Raw genomic sequence first — 20,070 nt, forward strand, 5'->3', positions numbered from 1 at the left:
AAGCCGCTGGGGAGACTTGTCTGCAGTTCCTCAAATGGTTAAACCTCGAGTTACCCTGTGACCCAGCAGTTCTACTCCTAGTGTATTCCTGAGAGAAATGAAACCATGTGTCCACGTGGCTGTTCATTACAGCATTACTCAGCCAAAACAGAGAAACAACCCAAACATCCAAAAAAAGAAAATGAACTAGTGATATGTGCTGCAATATTGACAGACCTTGAAAACACTATGCTAAGTGAAATAAGCCAGTCAGAAAGGACCATACGTTATATGAGGCCATTTATATATATTGTCCAGAACTGGCAAATACAAGAGACAGAAAGTAGATGAGTGGTTACCGTAGGATGGGGGCCATGGAAGGATTATGGGATGGCGACGAAAGGGTGACGGTTTCTTTGTGGGGGTAATGCAAATATTCTAAAATTTGATTGTGGTAATATTACACAATTCTGTGACTATACTAAAACCACTGAATTGTAGACTTTAAATGGATGAATTGTATGCTATGTGAGTTATCTCAATAAAGCTGTTTTATACATATGGCTGAGGGGAAACTGAAAGCACGGAGGCTCAGACATGAGGCTACCCAGCCCATCTAAGTCACGTAAGTTCCCTGAGCCTCAGTTTCTTCATCTGTAAAATGGGGGTATCTGCCTAACAGGGCTATCAGGAAAATTAAACACAATAAAAAGTACTAAATATACTAACAAAGTGCCTGAGGAATGCAGCAGGAATGCTACAGATACTGTTTTTCTCTTTCCTTTCTATGTGCCCCCATTACTCATTGGTTATCACCACCTCCCCCCAAACCCTGAACCCCAGGAGTACTCACTGACTTAGGAGCACTGCGTCACTTCACTCTCAGCAAACTCTAGTCTTTTCCCCAAAGAGGCCAGGCTTCCCCCAGGCCACTAAGCCTTTGTAGATTATTCCAAATTAAATATGCAAAAATCAGTAATATTACTAAATAGACAGCAAGAAAAGATAGTTTATAAAGATCCAATTCTGAACAGCAACAATAATGCAAAGTCTATAAAAATAATCAGAATTGAAGCCCTTCTCTTTCATTTGCACCATAGAATTCCTACTGTTGCTCCAAAACCAGCTCAAGTGTCACCTCCTCCAAGAAGCCTTCTCTGACTGCCATAAGCAGCCTCTAAGTCTCACATAGTGCGAATGAAACCTCTTCATCCTGTATTGTATTAAGCCCCTTTTGTGTCTGTTTTCCCACTGGACTGGGAAGACCCCCAGAGCACAGTGCCAGCAGAAGTCTAGCAGGTTCCGGGAAGGGTAGAGGTATTGGTGATTTCACTCAGCTGGCTCAAAGAAAAAAAGGGGACAGGTGGGGTAGGAACAAAAGTCCAGATGCCTGAGGGTCCACGGGGGTCCTTTGTAGAGTATCCTATGAAGAAGTGTGTTTATTGCCTTCTCTGGTCCATGGTTGTGTTAGGTGACCCCAGCCATACTGCTGTCCGATGTCAAAGAAACACCAGCTTTTATTTCAGCAGGTGGGGTTGGCAGAAGGGAGTGCAAAGTCCTACAGGGGGAGCCAATCCCTGGAAGTCAAGCTTTCGGTAGAGATCATGGCTAGAACTGGACTAGCTCTGCAGGCTCAACGTTTGGGGCTGGGGATTCTAGAAAGGGGCAAACACTTCCAAACAAGTCACTTAGTGCTTTGTGCCGAAGCATAAAAGGCTAAAAAGGGGTCTGTATTGTGGTTGTAAATCATATCAGCCCCTTTGGGTGGAAGTGATAGATCTCCTACAAGGTAGGAGCAACTTCAAGGAAAATGTCAGAAGCTTTCCCTTTAAAACAAAGAGCAAAAAAGGATGCCTTCCATCAATCACCAGCACCCCTGAATATGGTCTTGGAAGTTCTGGCCAAAGAAATAGGAAACATAAACATTAGAAACAGACAAAAGAATTATTATGTGCATATGAAATGATTGCATAACCTTAAAAATCCAAAGTTATCTGACAACACAAATTAAAAAGATCTCAGCAAAGTAGCTGAGCCAAATAAACCCACAAAATCAATAACATTCCTATATGCCAGCAACAAACAGCAACTATAACATAAAATATATATAGACATAATGAGAAATGTATCTGAACAATATTAAGAAAAGTAGAAAAGATCACAAAAATGTCTTTAAAAATGGATTTATATGTGAAGCTCTAACACGTTTGTTGATGGCAAGTCAAAATATTGAAATAATGTTGATTTTTTTAAAAAAGAAATTGATTTACAGATTGTTTAATGTAATTCCTACTCAAATCCCAAAAAAGTTTTGGTTTTTTTTTCAACTTGATGAAATGGTTTTAAATTTCAGCTGGAGGAATAAGCAAGCATGACTGTCTAAAAAAGAAAAAGGTGGGTTGATAACCAATATTATAAGGCTACAATATTTTTTTTAATTTTTATTGGGGAATAATGTAGAACAGTGTGTTTCTCCAGGGCCCATCAGCTCCAAGTCAACTTGTTGTCCTTCAATCCAGTCATGGAGGGCACAGCTCAGCTCCAAGTCCAGTTGCCGTTTTCAATCTAGTTGCGGGGGGCGCAGCCCACCATCCCACGTGGGAACTGAACCAGCAACCTAGTTGTTAAGAGCTCGCGCTCCAACCAACTGAGCCATCCGGCTGCCCCAAGGCTACAATAATTAAACAGAGGGCAATAGAGAAAACCGATCATAGGTAGAAAGTAATAGCTGATAAAATTTAGTTCATAAGTAACATGTCGTAATTTAATAAGTGTTAAAGGAGGCCTCACAAATAAATTGGGGAAGGGAAGGATGAACAACTGGTGTTAGAATAACCGATTAACAATTTGGGGAAAACAAAAATGAGAGAGACTCTCAATTAACCTAAAAATCAAAATGAACTCTAGATAGAATTACACTTTAAATATTTTTTGAAATCAAACACAGAAATCAGAAGTAAACAGAATTTAACATTTATATGACCTCTTATATGAGGATAACATTCTAAAGCTAGGAGCTACAAAGGAATCACAAAGGAACAGATCAACAAAACTAACTGCATAAAGAAATATTAAACACCTAGATACTTAAAATAAAAATAAAGGAAGCAACAGATGGTGAAAAAGGATCTATGTTCAGTATAATTCAATAAAAAAAATTCAGACCACCCAAGAGAGACAGGAACATAAGATATTCATGAGAGAGGACGTATAATCAGTAAACAAATACGTGGCTTTGCATATGTATTGCCAAACTGCTTTCTAGAATATCAATATCAATTTACATATATCCTGTCTAACAAATAAGAGGATTACTTTTTTAAAATCCTTGTTAGTATGATCGGGGGAAATGGTATCTCTTATTTTAATTTGTAATTCTTTCAATAATGAGATTGATTATCTTTTATAGTTAATTAACCATTTTTATTTCCCCTGTGGAAAATCCTGTTCATGTCTTGCTATTTTTCTGTTTGGAGTTCTGGCATTGTTTCTCCCCCAAATGTTGGCAGACCTCCTTAAATAGTATTATCAATCTATGTCTGTTCATTGTTTTTCTTGTTTAATTGTTCAAGTTATAGCGTTTAGGTCTTTTAAAAGCAGAATATAAAGTTTACATGCATGCTGTAATTCCAACTAGGTGAAAAAGTATGCATGCCTGGGAAAGACAGAAAGGAAAATATCCAGAATGTTAAACAGTTATTACAAAGAATTTGAGCAATTTCTTACTATTCATAGTCCCACTGTTTGCTTATTTTAAGTAAGTAAAGTACCACTATATATTTATAAAATATATTTTCAAGTATATCTAGTGATACTTTACTTTTAAAATAAAAAAATAAATTTAACATAAAAATAACTTTTATTGGAAAAAATAACCTGCAAATTCAAGGATAAACTGAGGGCAACTAGTTCCCATCAATAAGAGAAACAGAGAGGCGGCTGGGTGGCTCAGTTGGTTAGAGCGCGAGCTCTGAACAACAGGGTTGCCAGTTCGATTCCCACATGGGCCAGTGAGCTGCGCCCTCCACAACTAGATTGAAGGCAACGAGCTGGAGCTGATGGGCCCTGGAGAAACACACTGTTCCCCCAATATACCCCGATAAAATTTCAAAAATAATAATAAGGGCCGGCCACGGTGGCTCAGGCGGTTGGAGCTCCGTGCTCCTAACTCCGAAGGCTGCCGGTTCGATTCCCACATGGGCCAGTGAGCTCTCAACCACAAAGTTGCTGGTTCGACTCCCACAAGGAATGGTGGGCTGCGCCCTCTGCAACTAGTAATGGCAAGTGGACCTGGAGCTGAGCTGCACCCCCCACAACTAAGATTGAGAGGACAACAACTTGACTTAGAAAAGTCCTGGAAGTACACAGTGTTCCCCAATAAAGTCCTGTTTAAAAATAAAAATAAAAATAATAATAATAATAGAAACAGAAAGGCAGACACATGAAAGAAAGACCGCAACTCTTTGTATTAGATTAGAGCAGAAACTATGAGATGGAACTTTCAGGACGCAGGCACCACTGAGGAATCACACAGAGACTGTAGATTCACAATGAAGGTAGAAAAGATATAACGCCATAGCTATTCGAGTTATTTCTAAGGGTCTTCAAAGCAGAGGTCTGTCCCGAGTAGATTAGCCCAGAAATGCCCAGCCCACAGCCTTGTTTCTACCACCTGGGCCGTTCACACAGCGCCGCAAACTTCCAGCACCCCTGTCTTCCAGTCTCAATTCAAGCAACACAAGCCCTCGCCCCACACCTGGAGGGTGCTGAGGGCTGGAATGTATCCACACATGTTCCTTTCATTCATTCTCCACAAAGAGCTATCGAGGCCCTACTGTGTGCCAGGCATTATTCTGCATTATGCCCTGTGACTTCCCTATGATTTTTTTTGTTCTTGGGGACACCACCTTTGACCCCAGAGGCTGGAGTCCATGAAACTCCTGCTCAGCACTGTCTGAATGCCATGGATGGTAAATGACGCAAACACCCTCCCCGCCATCCAGGCCACAGCACCAACCAGTGGCCTCCAATCCCTGCTGAGAGGAGAGGTCTATGATCTTGGGAACAATTCTTCACGGTCCCTGGGACAAGAAAACGGAGATCCAGGTCCCCAGACTTGCTGGAACAAATCTCAACCTTGCCCATTCATCTTCTCATCTGTGCATAAGGGAAAAAAATCATACTTCATGCCCATTCCCTGGTGGGGGGAATAATAATAACCATAAAAAGTACTAATTACTATTTTATTAGAGCTGGGTTGTAAGAACTATACCCTTTGAACACATAAGGAAACTACTGCTAAATATAGGGGAGGAGATTAGGCTGAAGAAGAAGCCATCCTGTTGTCCGGCCCCGAGTCAAGAATCTGTCCAGGTGCCTGTCTCTAGGTCGGGCCAGAGAAAGGGGAGTCTAAGCTGAGCACCTCAGTAGAAAACCAGGCCTTGGCTCCAAACTCCCCAGGCCTTTCCATGATTTAGGGGAAAGAGGCCTCGTAGCATTCTTCATGAGCCAGTCACCTTTGGTTCTCAGGAAACTCTTCTCCAGGCCTAGAAGGATGGGTACCATCTATACCCATTATACCTGTATGCAGTAGAGGAAAGCCTCCTGAGCTGAGCTAAGCTCCATGCTGGGCCTGAGGGCCTACAGGGGGAGATAGCACTGCTTCCAGGGCACAAGGCCAAGATGTGGCTGGGGGCCAGGTCCCACTAAGGGAGGAGGCATTCCACCCAGGTAAGAGAAGACCCAGGCTGGAGACAGGCGAGATATCCTCCAGGAGCCATGCGATGTCATCAGGAAGAGGGTCCCATTCTCTGCGGGCCTCAGAGCTGATGGGACAGGGAATAGTTCACAGTCACAAAGAAAAGGCTCCCATGTGGAGAAGTGAGTGCCACATCACGGGGTGTGATCAAGCAGGGTCACCACAGAGAGGATTCTTGAACCAGCCGGAGCCTGGGTGATCTCGAAAGTCTCACTCAACTCAGTAAAACAAACATAGCTAACACCACTGAGTATTTACTATGTGCCAAGCACGGTACTAGGCACTTTTTATATATCAAGCCATTGAATTTCCATAAGAACCATGAGTCACCTTCCCAGGAGGAATATGAGGCTCGTGTTGATAGGTAAGCTGTTGTTTTGGTAAGATGATGGAGCACAAAGACTCTAAATGCAAAGATTCCAGGAGGGTGACCAACTTGTCCTGGTTTATCCAGGACATTCCCAATTTCAGCACTGAAAGTCCTGCATCCCGGGGGACCCCTCCTCGGTCCCAGACAACTCAGAAGAGTTGGTCATCCTGAGTTCAGGCTGGACGCTGATGAATGAGATTACTAGGGTCACAGAGGAGAGAGGGAAGGCAAGCTGGGGGGCGGGAGCCATGGCCCAGAGGACTTTTATTCCTCTGGGACTCCACCTCCAAGCCCTGCCTTCTCCAATTTCCTGGAGTCTTGCCCTTGCTCCGAGAGTCCTCAGAGAGGAAGGCTCTGGCACTGCACCATTTCATGCTACTTGGTGGTGCATGCGTGCCCACAGACCCCAACAGGGGCTCAGGAGCACTAGTGACAAGGGACAGCAGCTGGACTCAAGCGTGCCTTAGCCCAGTGTCCCCAGCCACCAATACCTGAGCTGCAGTCGAGAACAGAGATCCTTGGGGGCAGTCACTATAATAAACACAAGGCATGATTATCATAATTATAATTATTATTGCAAGAAGGCCAAATTGCTTCTCCGCAAACCTCTAAGTAAGCCAGTACACTGTGTTAATAAAAAAGCTTTTGATTCAATGCATGAGCCTTTTATTAAAGGTTATCACGTTAATTCTAATAAATGCCTGATGAAAAATAACTGGTGGGCAGAACCTGGGCAAAACCAGCAAAATCCACAAAGTAAACAGAACATTCTGAAGGAAGTCAAGAAGATTGAATCAAGTTCATGTTGTTTCTTAGAAACACAGAACTCTGATCCCTGCTCAGTCCCTACTGAGAGGAGGGGCTGGTGACAGGGCCTGGCAGGGGGACGCGGAGAGGGTCACAGAGTCCCTGCGATCCAAGACAAAGAAATAAAGGGTCAGGGACTCGGGCTGGCAGGGACTTGCGCTCTGCGGCCTGACCACGAGCGAGGCTCCTAAGCAGGAATCTGGCCAGGGTGACCTGGTCCCACCCAGAACGTCTTTTCTTCACAAACGACTTCTTTCACAGAATCTCAGCGCTAGGAGACTGGAGGTCATTTAGCCCATGCTTTCCCAATTTCCCAGTAAGAATCACCCGGGGGTCCTGCTAGGCTGAGGACGCTGCCCAGGTCTGGGCCAGGGCCTGAGAGCCTGCATTTCTACCAGGAAGGCTCAAGGACCACTCTCAGGGGCAAGGGCGCGTCCAACTCAGTGGTTCTCAAAGTGGGGTCCCTCAATCCACAGTATCAACATCGCCCCAGAGCGCGTTAGAAATGCACATTCTCAGGCCCCACCCCAGACCTGCAGAATCAGCTCCGGGCTGGGGCCTCGCCATCTGTGTTTTAACAAGCCCTCCTACGCTGATGCCCACTCAAGTTTGAGAATCACTGGCATAGAGGGACCAGGCCTCCATCCAGCTACGGTTACTCGGCCCTGGCTGACGATCATGGTGACAACAATGACAATACCTCCCATTTAGTGAGTGCTGAGTGGCCCATGCCTGTGTAAGGGCTTTAGGTTGACTCACCCCATGGAAAGTTAGTTTGCCCCGTGTGCCTCCCAGCTCCCCTCAGACCAGGATATTTCAAGATAGAACCACTGTCTCTCCATCCTTCTCTCTTGCCTTGTTCCTGGTTCTGGCTCTGAAAGAGGCACAGATGACCGTCATTATGAAGCAGTCCCAGGATGGGCTCAGAAGACCCCTGCCCACATCGCGGCCCCTCCACTGTCAGCCATGGGGCCTTCAGGAAACACCTGCTCCGGGGCCTTGTCTCCTTTTCTGTAAGTGAAGGTCAGGACTATGGGATTTGGGGGTCTCAACCAGGCTGGGCATTCTGTGACTCCATGATTCTACTGAGCAAAGGCACTTTGTCAAAGAGAAGAGGCAGCGAGCCGCAGTCACCTGTGTCTGAATTGTCATGCTTTAGAACAGGCTAGAACATGCACTATGACGAGGAGATTTGGGGCTCGGTGAAGTGGGTTCCCCATGCCCGTGAGCACGGAGCTGGGATTTGAACCAGAGTAGTCCAGCTGCAAAGCTATGGTCTTTCCATGGCACTACATTAGTCTACACTGCACTACACTCACTTCCTGCCACGGTCAGAGGACAGTCCTAAAAAACAGCAATATAATCAAAGCCTACCCTTAGATGGCCCTTCCACTGACAAATCTTATCTAATTTAACAACCCTATGAAGTAGGTGCTATTATGTTCACTCTGCCTTATCATTGTGGAAACTGAGGCAAAGTAAGTAAACAGAAGAGTTATCATTCAAACCCAGGCTCTTTGGCTGCCCTACCTCGAGAGAGAGCTCAGTTTAACAGGATAAGACGTGGGATTGTGCGAGGGCATCAGAACAGAGGACCCAAGTGAGATGGGGCTCTCATTCAAGAGGCTGACATACAGAAAACACATTTTTCTGGAACATGAACATGAAAACGTAGATCTGCGCCTGCTGAGCAGAGCCAGCACCCCTTCCAGAGGATCAAACTCCCAGCACCACCAGGTATATTCAAGAGCTAAGCGCTGGGTGTTGGCATCCTGGCATAAAAGGCAAAACTGTAAACAGCTGGGCCTCTGTGACTCGGGCTGCCAGTCTCTGAAATGCCCCGGATCCCCAAAGCGAGAGGAGCGGGATGCAGAGAGCGAGTGAAAGCACCAGCCATCAAAGACGGGCTCCGACATGGCACCGACGCACCACCGCGCATAATTGGTGTGGGGGGGGAGGTTAACACTTATTTGTGCACAGTGTTTACAGAGCTAGGTAGCTCTAGAAGGTTTAGGACAAATAGGAGCCCAGGCTCCTGACAAACCCCCTTCCCCAGAGACAACAACGTTCAGGGATTTTGCTGGTGCTTAACTTCCAATATCTACAGCAGCCTTTCCCAGCCTTTCTCCACATCCTGTCACTGGAGAGAAAAGGTGGAGGAGGAGCTGACTGAGGACTGCAGGAATCTAGCAAGTTCCACCAGTAGAACAGCACTTATACTAGGCACTGGCAGGTAGTGAAAGAGAAGAGCAGAAAGGTACTCAGGCTAAGGAGGAACTGGGCATGGTATCTTCTGCAAACCTGCCGAGACCATTTAACTTGAACGTGGCCATGGGTTTAAGGAAGTTGTTTCTTTCATTTTCTATTTTATAGACTTCTGTACTGTGGGATATTTTTACAAGCATTTATTACTTCTTACAAACATCCTCAGTTTTAAAAAAAAGTAACATCCCTAATATCCAACTACCCCTGGGGAATGTTTTCCCTCTAGTGCTGAGAAGTCTGGGTCGGTGGAGGATGGTCTTGATGGGGATGAGGACAGCAGGGCTGAAATCTCGTCAGGGCCAAGCTCAGAGCGGCTACTGCAGAGTGCAGCCGACAGTCCAAGGACAAATGCTGCACTCTGGGAATCTGGAATCTCCAGGTGCTTTCTCACTGACCTACTGCCGGGTCCCAACCTCTCTAGCAAATGACCTGACTGCAGAGTGTCTGCCTCCGAGAACAAAGCTGAGCTTCTGGCGCTCCCTCACCAGTAGCCATCACACCCGACATCTGGACACTCTCCAACCACACAAGAGCCAGAATGTAAAAAGGAACAGGTGGCTGCAGCATGGGCCTGAGAGCTCTTTCTCTTCCTCAGGATCCAAACTGAGGCTTTTCTTGGGAGGGGGCTTTCTTGCTGTGGGATCTCGGGCAAGTTACTTAACCTCAGCTTCAGTGTCCCCTTCCATAAAATGAGAACAAGAATTCAGGAAAAGCCTGTATGGACATGTTCACAGAAGCATTCGTCATGATAGCCAAAAAGTAGAAATACCATGTAGTTCAAATGTCCAGCAACTGAGGAATGGACACACAAAGTGTGGTATCACCATACAATGGAATACCACTTTGCCATAGAAAAGGAATGAAGTATTAATACATGGGTGACCCTCAAAACATTATGCCAAGTGAAAAGAAGCCGGTCACAAAAGGCCCTAAGTTGTGTGATTCCATTTATCTAAAATGCCTAGAATAAGCAAATCCATAGAGAGAGAAAGGAGATTGGTGGTTGCCAGAGACTGGGGAGAGATGGGAGAAATCAAGAGTGACTGCTTAATGGTGTGCAGTTTCTTTTTGAGGTGGATAAAAATGTTCTAAAATTGACCATGGTAATGGTTACACAACCTTGTGACTATACTAAAAACCACAGAATGTTATACTTTAAAATGGTGAATTTTAGGGTGTGTGAATTATTTCTCAATTTAAGAAAAAATGGGGACGACATGATCCAACTTACAGATCGTTCTGAGCATGACATAAAATGTCTGCAAGGGGTTTGGCCCAGAGCGCGGCAGACGGTATGCACACGGTAAACAGGAGACGATGCTAGGAGGATACAAAGACATTGTTTTCTCGTGACAATTCATTACATGGATGCGCTTCGGCTCTGTTGCTCCCTGAGGGAAAAAGAGGGTCCCTGGCAGTCACTTAGAAAGTCTAACAACCTCATGACAAGGAGACAATCGTGTGTGTTATCATGGAATCTGGCACTTGCCAAAACAATCCCTGCTTCTTCCTGCCAAGCAGTCAACCAGCCACCTTTAAAAACCAACAACAACAAAAAAACACCCTTATATTAAAATCAAAAGTAGGGCCGGCCCGGTGGCTCAGGTGGTTGGAGCTCCGTGCTCCTAACTCCGAAGGCTGCCGGTTTGATTCCCACATGGGCCAGAAGGCTCTCAACCACAAGGTTGCCGGTTCGATTCCTTGAGTCTCGCAAGGGATGGTGGGCAGAGCCTCCTGCAACTAGCAGTGGTAACTGGACCTGGAGCTGAGCTGCGCCCTCCACAACTAAGACTGAAAGGACAACAACTTGAAGCTGAACGGCACCCTCCACAACTAAGATTGAAAGGACAACAACTTGACTTGGAAAAAATGTCCTGGAAGTACACAGTGTTCCCCAATAAAGCCCTGTAAAAAAAAAAAAATCAAAAGTAAACCCCCAGCAGTATAACCAAATGACACACAGTCACCAATATGATGTTAAATTAATTTAATTGATGACTCATCTCTAACATGTAAGTACAAAAGGGAACAGAAATAGCTGCCACAATGTCAACAGTATGGCCACCAACAGCTCTGAGGCGACCACAGCTGGTCCGAGTGGAGGCCACACACTGAGCCAGACTTCAGAAAGGCCTGGGCAGGCCAACTCCTTCTACAAGGATAACAGCAGCCAACACTGACTGAACCTCATCTCTTATAATCCCGACAACAACCTCTGAGGGAGGGCATTATTATCAGTCAGTCCCGTGTTGCAGATAAGGAAACTAAGGTTCAGAGAGGTTAAGCATTTGCTCAAGGTCACACAGTAAGTAAGGACACGGTGGCGCTTGATTTCCTCTGGAGGACGGTGCCCTGCAGAGCTAGTCTGGAGACCTGAATTCTGATCTGCTGCAGCAGATTCTAATCGGGCCTGAAGCTTCTCGTGTGTATAGTGCAGAGAATGAACTCGCCAAGTGTGGAATGCACAAAACGGGTGACTATAGACCAAAGCTCTCACACCATAATGTGCTTGGGCATCACCTGGAGATCTTGTTAGAATGTAGGTTGGAGCTGAGGAATCTGCATTTCTAACCAACTCCTCGGGAATGCTGATGCTGCTGGTCCTTAAATCACACTTTGAGAAGCAGTATTTAGATGGTGATCAGTGTACAAACGACAATGAGCCACATGATGAGAAAGTCCCATTTCCAATTCTCAGTCCAGAACTGGTCATCACAGCTCTGGCCCTTGCTTTACCCTCTTTTTCAGGGGAAGCAGATTCGAGCCCAATATATACACCTAAGATTTCATAACAGTGTTTTGTTTTCATATTTATTTTTGTGGCTATCAAGGATTAATGAAAAATTATATTGATTTTCCACTTACAGGAACGCTACTATAAAGTCCTTTTACAATTTTATTGAAGCTAATTGCATTTAAAGAAAAATGTTAAGTAACAATAATCACAGCTTTGAGCGCACTGGCCACCGTTCTAAACAGGGATGGGCACGACACAATCTTCATCCTCACACCAAACTCTAGAAAGTAAGGACCTTTTGGAGATGAGAAAATTGAGACTTAACTCAGATCAGACTTAACTTGATCAGAGAGATCAAGTAACTTGCCCAAGTTCACACAGCTAGTGAGTGGCTTCAGACCAGGGCAAACCGACTTCACGAGTGGACCACATTATTCCACCTATGAATGAGAATACAGCGGGCCCTCTGTTATGGCAAAAACCATGAATGTCACATGCGTGTGGTCAAAGGGAGGCAAATACCTGTTTCTTGCAGGCAGGGACAGTGTCTATGCACCTCTCACCCTCCCCAACACCCCCAAGTGCCCAGCTCTATGCCCAATGCACAGTAGGAGCCAATGCACATCCCAGAATAAATTTCCCTGGTCTGACTTGCTGGGCAGAGAGACGCCTCAGGATTGACCTGGCGGTATGCTTGCCACAGCTGGGGCTGCTGGCCACAGGGCATGAGCCCACATGTACTGTGGGCATCTCCATGGGTGATAAGATACCAGACAGCTCGGTTAGCCTGGAGCCCACTTCTGAGCAGGGCAGAGGAGAATGGGGCTGAGGCTGAGAGCAGGGGAGACTGCACTTACCCCACACAGGCAGTGCCCCACGGACAATAGAGCCGCACACTTATTGACTGATTGGGGTTTTACACCTCTTCTCAAGCAATCACTCAGAGCTTAACATAATAAGGAATCCAGTCCTGTAAGGAATGCTTTCTCCAAGCAGTAATTGGGCCTCCTGAGGCCACAGCTGGCTGATTAAATAGACCCAGGAAGCCAAAGCCAACACTTCCGAGCACCTGACCCAGCCCAGTGCCTGAGAAACAGCACCCCGTCCACCTGCCACTCCTCGAGCTCACGCACCACTCGGACTTGGCTCACACCCTTCCCACAGTCCGGAGCTCCCTCCCCTGTTTTCTCTGCCCACGCAAATCCTCCCACCAGCCCAGACCCAGCTCCACCAGGAAGGGTGCCTCAATCACCTCACCTCCAACCTCAGGACATTTGCCTTTGTCCTTGTCCCAGACCATCTGCTCCCAACTGGTCAATATCTGCAGAGTGGCCCCAGGACCCATGAGTGGTGACCTTGAGGAGGGGAGCATGCGTCCTCCTGCTGACTACCATGCAGGCCTAGCACAGAGCTGGACCAACACTTCTGAACTTGACCATACCCCTCTCCACCAGGAAGCTTGGTCTTGGGATCCCCTTTGTAAAATGGGGTACACCCTTTGGTAATGCCCTTTTGGGATGAGCTAATATCTGTCTAGGATTTGAGTTCACAGCCAGAACAAACCATGCCCTCTATGGCAAAGACATGATTATTCTAATATGGTTTTGCTGTCACCCGAAACTAATTTTAAAACCCTAGAATCCACCTTGACAATGACCATGGCCATTTTTTTACTGAGGAATCTCTCTCCCGGGCTCCATACCTTATCCCTACCCTTCCATGTCCATCACCTTAACACCTCTTTCCATTCCAGAACCTTCGGGACTCCAGTGCCACATGGGATGAACCCATCCTCCACAGGCCAGCATTCCTGCCGAGGGATCCAGATATGACCTCCCGTTTTAGATGTTTCTCTCAAGACTCCTCGTCAAAGCGCCACCCTCCAGCCACACCAGGCTGCTCACTGTTCACTGAAAACCCCCTTTACTTTCCCACCTCTACTGCTGCTGGCACTCCTCCCTTAGCCTTAAACACCTTCTCTCCCATCCACACCACATCACGAGGCTTTATTTCAGGGTCGCCTCTCCACAAAGCCTTCGCTCGTGTCCTCTACTGATGTCACTTGAGCCCCCATCGTGTGTCTGCTGCCTCTGTCAGGCGCCTACCCTGTGTGTGTTACGTGAGGGTTATTGATATGTGTGTGTCGCTCTTCCTGCCTGGGCAGAGAGCTCCTTGAGGGCAGGGATTAGGTCCCACTGAGACAGTGGCATATTTTAGAGGGCACGGGTGGCCAACAGACTCAGATTCAAAGTCCAGCACAAGATTTGCTGGCTGTGAGAATGACCCTGCATGACCCTGTCATGCAGCCTCCTAGGTGTTTCCCCTTCTATAGTGGTGTGAAAACACCACGTGTCCAGACCTGTTGAGAAAATCAGATGCAGTCATTCCTTTGACAACCATTTCCTGAGTACCCAGTACATGCCAGCACTGTCCGAGGATACAGTGGTAAGCAAGACAGAATCCATGACCTCAAGGAGCTTCCAGTCTAGCATGGCGAGAGCAGTGGTAAACACAGATAGTGATAAACACAGATAGTCAAACAGTGATACTTTCTCAAGAAGATAAAACATGATGAGAGAGCAGGTAACTGAGGCAGGGGCAGTGACAACCCTTATGAGGGTAGTCAGGGAGGGCTTCTGAAAGGAAGCAACATTTAACTAAGATGAGGATAAAGAGAAGGAGCAGGGTATGGACCGATCTGGCCAAAGGTTCATCCAGGCAGAAATATCAGCACATACACAGCCTAATGGGACACCTGCCAGAGCTCAATAATTAGCTCCCTTTTTCTTCTCTCATCTCATCCTCCGCAGAGCATTACACAGATACAACACACAGTGAATACACGTTTGCTGAAATGAGCTTGATAGAATAAGAAATCCTAGGGATGAATTGGTGGATGACGAAAATAAGCATTTTAGCAAAACACAGTCAACCAAAATGGGGCAGATGCCAATTAAAAGGCTCTTAAATTCAACGTCATCTAGAAAATACTGACCTTCTGCAGCACCTGTCTCAGAATAAAGCACAATTTCCTAACCTCTACAGGAAAGCAGATAACTCATTTCAGCCAGTGTCACAGGCCCAGGGTTTGTCAGGGCTCCATTCCAGAATGACTGTCTTTGCCAGGACCCCACGTCGTGTACCTGTGTTCCCGGCTGCCTCATCAGCCGGAGCCATGTTTGTATTTCTGGAAATATTTGATTTTAATAAATGCCTCAGCCTCGCCAATCACCTCCCAAGGCTAACACTTTCCTACTTGAGCAACGCAAGCTTTTTATGCCACAAAATTATCTACTTGGTTATCTCTCTGAGCCACCACGTTTTCATTCTTCTGACAACACTTTCGGAGCTACATAATAATGCAAATGATTTCAAAGACTATTTCTCTTCACCTTCAAAAAAAAAAAAAATGCTGTTTTAGCGCCGGTGACACATAGCCAGGCAGCCGGGGGTCTGTGCGGAAGGGAGGGGTGAAAGACGCACTGGAGCAGTCAGGAACCCAGAATCGGGGTGGGGGCCGAGTCAGGACACCGTGCAACACTTCTGCAGAAATCTCCGTTTCCAGCGGGCTATGCTGGTGTTGCCAGAGCCTTTGCTATGTGCTTCTTCAGGGGTGTCCCTGGGGGACCCCAACTCTTCAGAATCCCCTTATCCACCCTAAAAGGCCCAGACTTCCCTATTTCTGTTACATCAGGACCGGGTTTCAAACTGTACGTCCCCACAACAAATCAGCTGCCACCCCCACTCACAGCTTCTCCTTCCTTGCATGTCTCCTCCCACGGGCCCCACTCAGAACAAAGCCATACCAACACAGGCCTGGCACACGGAAAGTGCCTCTTCCCTGGTTTCTCTTCTCCTGGTCTCACCTCCATCCAGTGCCCAGCAGTGGTCCTCCTAAACCCTGAGTGGATTACGTCACTCTCTGCTCAGAAACTGCCAGGGGGCACCCCACTGCTGCCAGATCAAGTTCAGCAGAGGCGGCTCAGGGTCCAATCGAACTTTCTGAAATGCTGCTTCAGAGCTGAGTGTGACGCGAATGTTTGAAGGCACATGTTGCCCTACATGAGTTTGCTGTCCACCAGCAAGCAACCACCTGGGGCCCCACCAGCACGAGCCTATCCGTTAAGAGTCGGTCAGTGAACACGAGGGTAAGAATGTGGACTCTGCAGCCACAGAGCCTGGGTTCAAATCCCCTCGCCTAGAGAAGTGGCTCAGCCTTTCTGTGCCTCAGTTTCCTGCTCTGGCAAATGGGGATAATAAGAGCAACCACCTCACAAGGCTGAATGGTGATTAAATCACAGGGTTGTGATGAGAACAGAATGAGACTTAGGTGAAGCAATGGAGGCAGCTTAGCACAAAGTACGTATTAAATAAATGTGACGACAAAATGATTGTCGTTCATTTTGACTCCAGGTGATTTGTACTTTTCGGACTCTTTTTAGAACCTAACCCCTGTGAGAGATATGCCTTCACTGTAGAAACTACTTAAGGTGATACTCGAGGCCCTTTGAGATCTGAAGCCAACCTCTGCCTCCCTCCGGCCTCAGCTCTCTTTACTCTTCTGTGTCACAATCTTGCTAGTCCTGTCCCAAGCGCTTGTTTGCTCAGACGCCCTCACCTAGAATGCCTTCCCCTCACTCCCATCCCACACCTACTCCCCTAAACCTGCTCCACCCCTTAAGGATGGGCTGAAATGCCACCTCTTCTAGGCAATCCCCTTAGCACAGTGCTAAACCAATACCCACTGTGTATACAATTCAAGACAGTAGAAGCCAAACTGATCCTCATTTAGTACGTTTTATATTCTGCCAGGACTTTACAACCCACGTCATCAGCGTGCTGCCCAGTGGCGTGCCTCCAGGACTTGAGTCACCTCCCCGTTTCACTGTCATCGAGGTCTCAGTCTCCCCACGGGGCTTCCCTGGAGACCTCTCAGGGTTGGACTAGTCCTCACAGCTGCAGCAGTTTCCACAGAAGAATGACAAGCAGGGAGAACTAAGGCGAGAAGACCGGGTGCCTGGACCGACTGGACGAGGGAATTCATCCACCCATCCGGCAGGTGCATTCTGGTCACCAACGGTGTACCAGGCCGCACTGCGGTCAGGGGGAAGCCAAGGAGGAGGTGGGCTGTGCTGGAGTCGCCCACCACTGGTCCTCAGCTTCGCCTCCCTCCCTCCAGAAGTCTGAGGGCCACAGCAGGGCTGGAACGGGGTCCGGTGGGGCTCCTGGCCATTGGAGCTTCCAAAGTTATAGAAGGGGATGCAGAGACCCCCAAAAGAGAGACCTGAGTCACCACCTTAGGGCTTTGGGGTCATCTCCCACCACTGCTATGAGCAGTCCTGGAAAAGCCTCAAGACACCCGCAAACCATCCACAACGCATCGATCCATGCCATCGCTCGTGGGCATCCGGGGCTGCCACAAGCAGTGCCACCTGGACATTCCTTTGTGCACAAGCTTCTCTATGGGTATACCAGCTGTGGGTATCCTCCAGGAAAAGCGGCCTGGGTGCTGGCTGTTCGGGGCGGGGGTGGCGGGGACCAAGGAAAGCTGGCAAGTGGCAGATGCCCAGGGTGCCCGTGGACCCACTGTCAGAAAACTGGGGGTAGCAGGAAGAACACTGACCTTGGGGTTAGCAGGGGTGAACTGGAGTCTCCGCTCTGTTCAGACCTCCCTGGGTGGCTCTGGCAGTCACCTTGCCCCTCTGTGGCTCAGCGTACTCATACGTCAAACCAGGGTGCCAGGCGGACCAGCCCACTCTCCAGGGTGCCTGTGGACATGAACCTTTTCTGGCCCTTGGGTTCTGGAGAAAGCAGACTATGGGCACTGGCTGTGTGGCAGAGATAAGCACTGAGGTGCCAGGAGGTGTGTCCTATGCAGAATGTGTAAGTCCAATGCAAGGGGCTAGAGGTGAGACTCCGGTAGGGGGTGGGGGGTGAGGGTACATTCAGAGGCAAGTAACCAGTATGGAAAGGAAAATCAACAGAGCCTTCAGAGAGCCAGAGGGCTTTACTGGCGCTGGCTGTCACAGCACTGGCAGCCTGTGGTGCAGAAATGCACAGCCTGGGCGAGGGTCATTTCAGAGGCAAATGTCAGCCCTGCCCAGGGCCCCTGTGGAGTTTGAAGTGCTTCTGAACTGGCCCCAAAAAGGTGTAGGGCCTTGTCCAGGTGGGTGGGACTGGGCCCACTATTCAGGCAGATGACAAGGGGGCTGGGTGGGGCTTCTGCCAACCTTTCACAGCACGCTACGCCCTGGCATTGCCTCTTTGTGCCCAGGTCAGCGTGGGGCTTAGTGGGGGCCTGTCTAGACTCCAGACCCCAGGTACAGAGGGGCTGTGGAAGGAGAGAACAGCTCAGTATTGGAAGGCAGCTCTTAGGATGGAGACAGAGAAAATTTGTTCTATGGCACAGTCCGGGTATTTGCACTTAGAGAAATACTTTTTAAAATACGTACGTTTAATTTTAAAAAATGAATAATAGGTATTCCATGTAAGTACCGGTGCACAGAGCATGTTTACAGTGAGAAGCCGGTTTCCTCCTACCCTGTCCTCTGGTCCCTGGTCCCTGGCGCAGTGTCTTGTGGAACTAGAGGACAGTTGTGGGCCTCTGTTGGGGTCATACAGGCTAACTCTAGAATTGCTAGCGATGAGGATCCCCCAATTCAGAGAAGCCACATCTAGAGATGGAGTTTTAGGCAGAGGCTTCCTGTCCCCCAGATCACATCATCCTGGCCGGAAGCAGCTGGGAGAGCAGTAGGGGGCTCTGCAATGGGCACCCCTGTCCCCTTCGCCTGCGGGCAAGCTCCCAGCCTGCCTCCCCCGTTCAGAGGCAAGGAGAGGAAGGACGGCACATCTTTGGCTTCCAGGGCTCGTGGTGAACAGACTGGCGGCCCCGGCCAGGCTGATGGCTGCCCCGAGAGAGCTCATTCCCCCCTCTGTGCCTGCAGAGCCGGACTGTGCCTGGCTGACCCTCAGGATTCCTCAGGCCAGGAGACACGGTAGCAAAACACACACCCCTTTCCCCCACCAGCACCAGAATCCTGGGCCAGAATCTGCAGGCTCAAAAGCCCCTCTGAGGGCCAAGACCACCACCCCTCAGGCTAGAAGAGCTGTTCCCACCACAGCCCTGGCTGCCCACCTCCCTTGGAGGAAGAGAGGGGTGAGAGTACAAGTGTCTGTGAGAATGTGTGTGTGTGTGTGTGTGTGTGTGCGCACCTCCCCCTCCAGCCTGGGCTTCCCGGGGCACTTGGGTCCTCCAGGTGGGTCACAAACAGTAGATGCTCCGTGTGTGTGTTGAAAAAGGAGCTGGCAGCAGTGTTTGACCAAAGGGAAGGTATCCTTCAGCTTTGGTGAGTATATAGTAAGTGCTTCCTGAGTACCCTACTCAAGAAAGAGATGGAAAAGTCAGATCCCTATAGGGGCCAGCCGGGATGTAAACACAGGGCGCGAGCTGGGCAGCGAGTGAAAGGCCTCGCCAGGACCTGGGCACTCACCCAGCAGCGGCCTCACCCAGCCACCACCTCAGCTTCCTGCCTCCTGGTCGCCATCTGCTGGTGAGTACAGCAGGAGCGAGGTACTTGGCCAAAGTGGGGGAGCCTGGCGAGGAGGAAAGGAGGCAACGTGTGCCTTCTCTCAACAGCCTTGGCCTCCCCACTTGATTATCTCACAGCTCCTGGCCTAGCTGCTGCTCACTTCCCTGGGGATAGGTCATAGCCGTGCTCATATTCATTTTTTTCCATCTCTCTCTGTCTCTCTGTCTCTTTCTCTGTCTCTCTCTGTTTCTTTGTCCGTCTCTCTGTTTCGCTGTCTCTCTGTCTCTCTCTCTGTCACACACACACACACACACACACACACACACACGTCCAGAGGCCTGCCCAGGCAATGCCCTTCCCTGCTCAGCCCTTGTGAAACTACGGAAGAATCACACAGGGTTGTGTTAACATGCAACTCAGCAGGCCCACCCTCAAAGACTCTACTTTCAAAGCTCTAGCGTGGGCTCCCTGAATCTGTATACTTAACCACTACCCCCAAATGACTCTGACAGGAGGCAATCTTTGGGACTTTGGGTTAGGCAAAGATTTCTTACATACAACACCAAGAGTACTATCCATAAAAGAAAAAAATGACAAGTTGGACTCCATCAAAATTAAAAATGTC

General features: G+C 48.2%; 1 protein-coding gene across 4 annotated transcripts in view; it reads right to left on the reverse strand.

The window, feature by feature from the left end:
• The window catches only part of LRRC20 (leucine rich repeat containing 20), a 69,958-nt gene that overhangs the window by 37,724 nt on the left and 12,164 nt on the right, over positions 1-20,070 (reverse strand). The gene's annotated exons all lie outside the window — the stretch shown is intronic.

This window comes from Rhinolophus hipposideros, assembly GCF_964194185.1.
Source record: "Rhinolophus hipposideros genome assembly, chromosome: 15".
Classification (NCBI taxonomy): Eukaryota; Metazoa; Chordata; class Mammalia; order Chiroptera; family Rhinolophidae; genus Rhinolophus; species Rhinolophus hipposideros.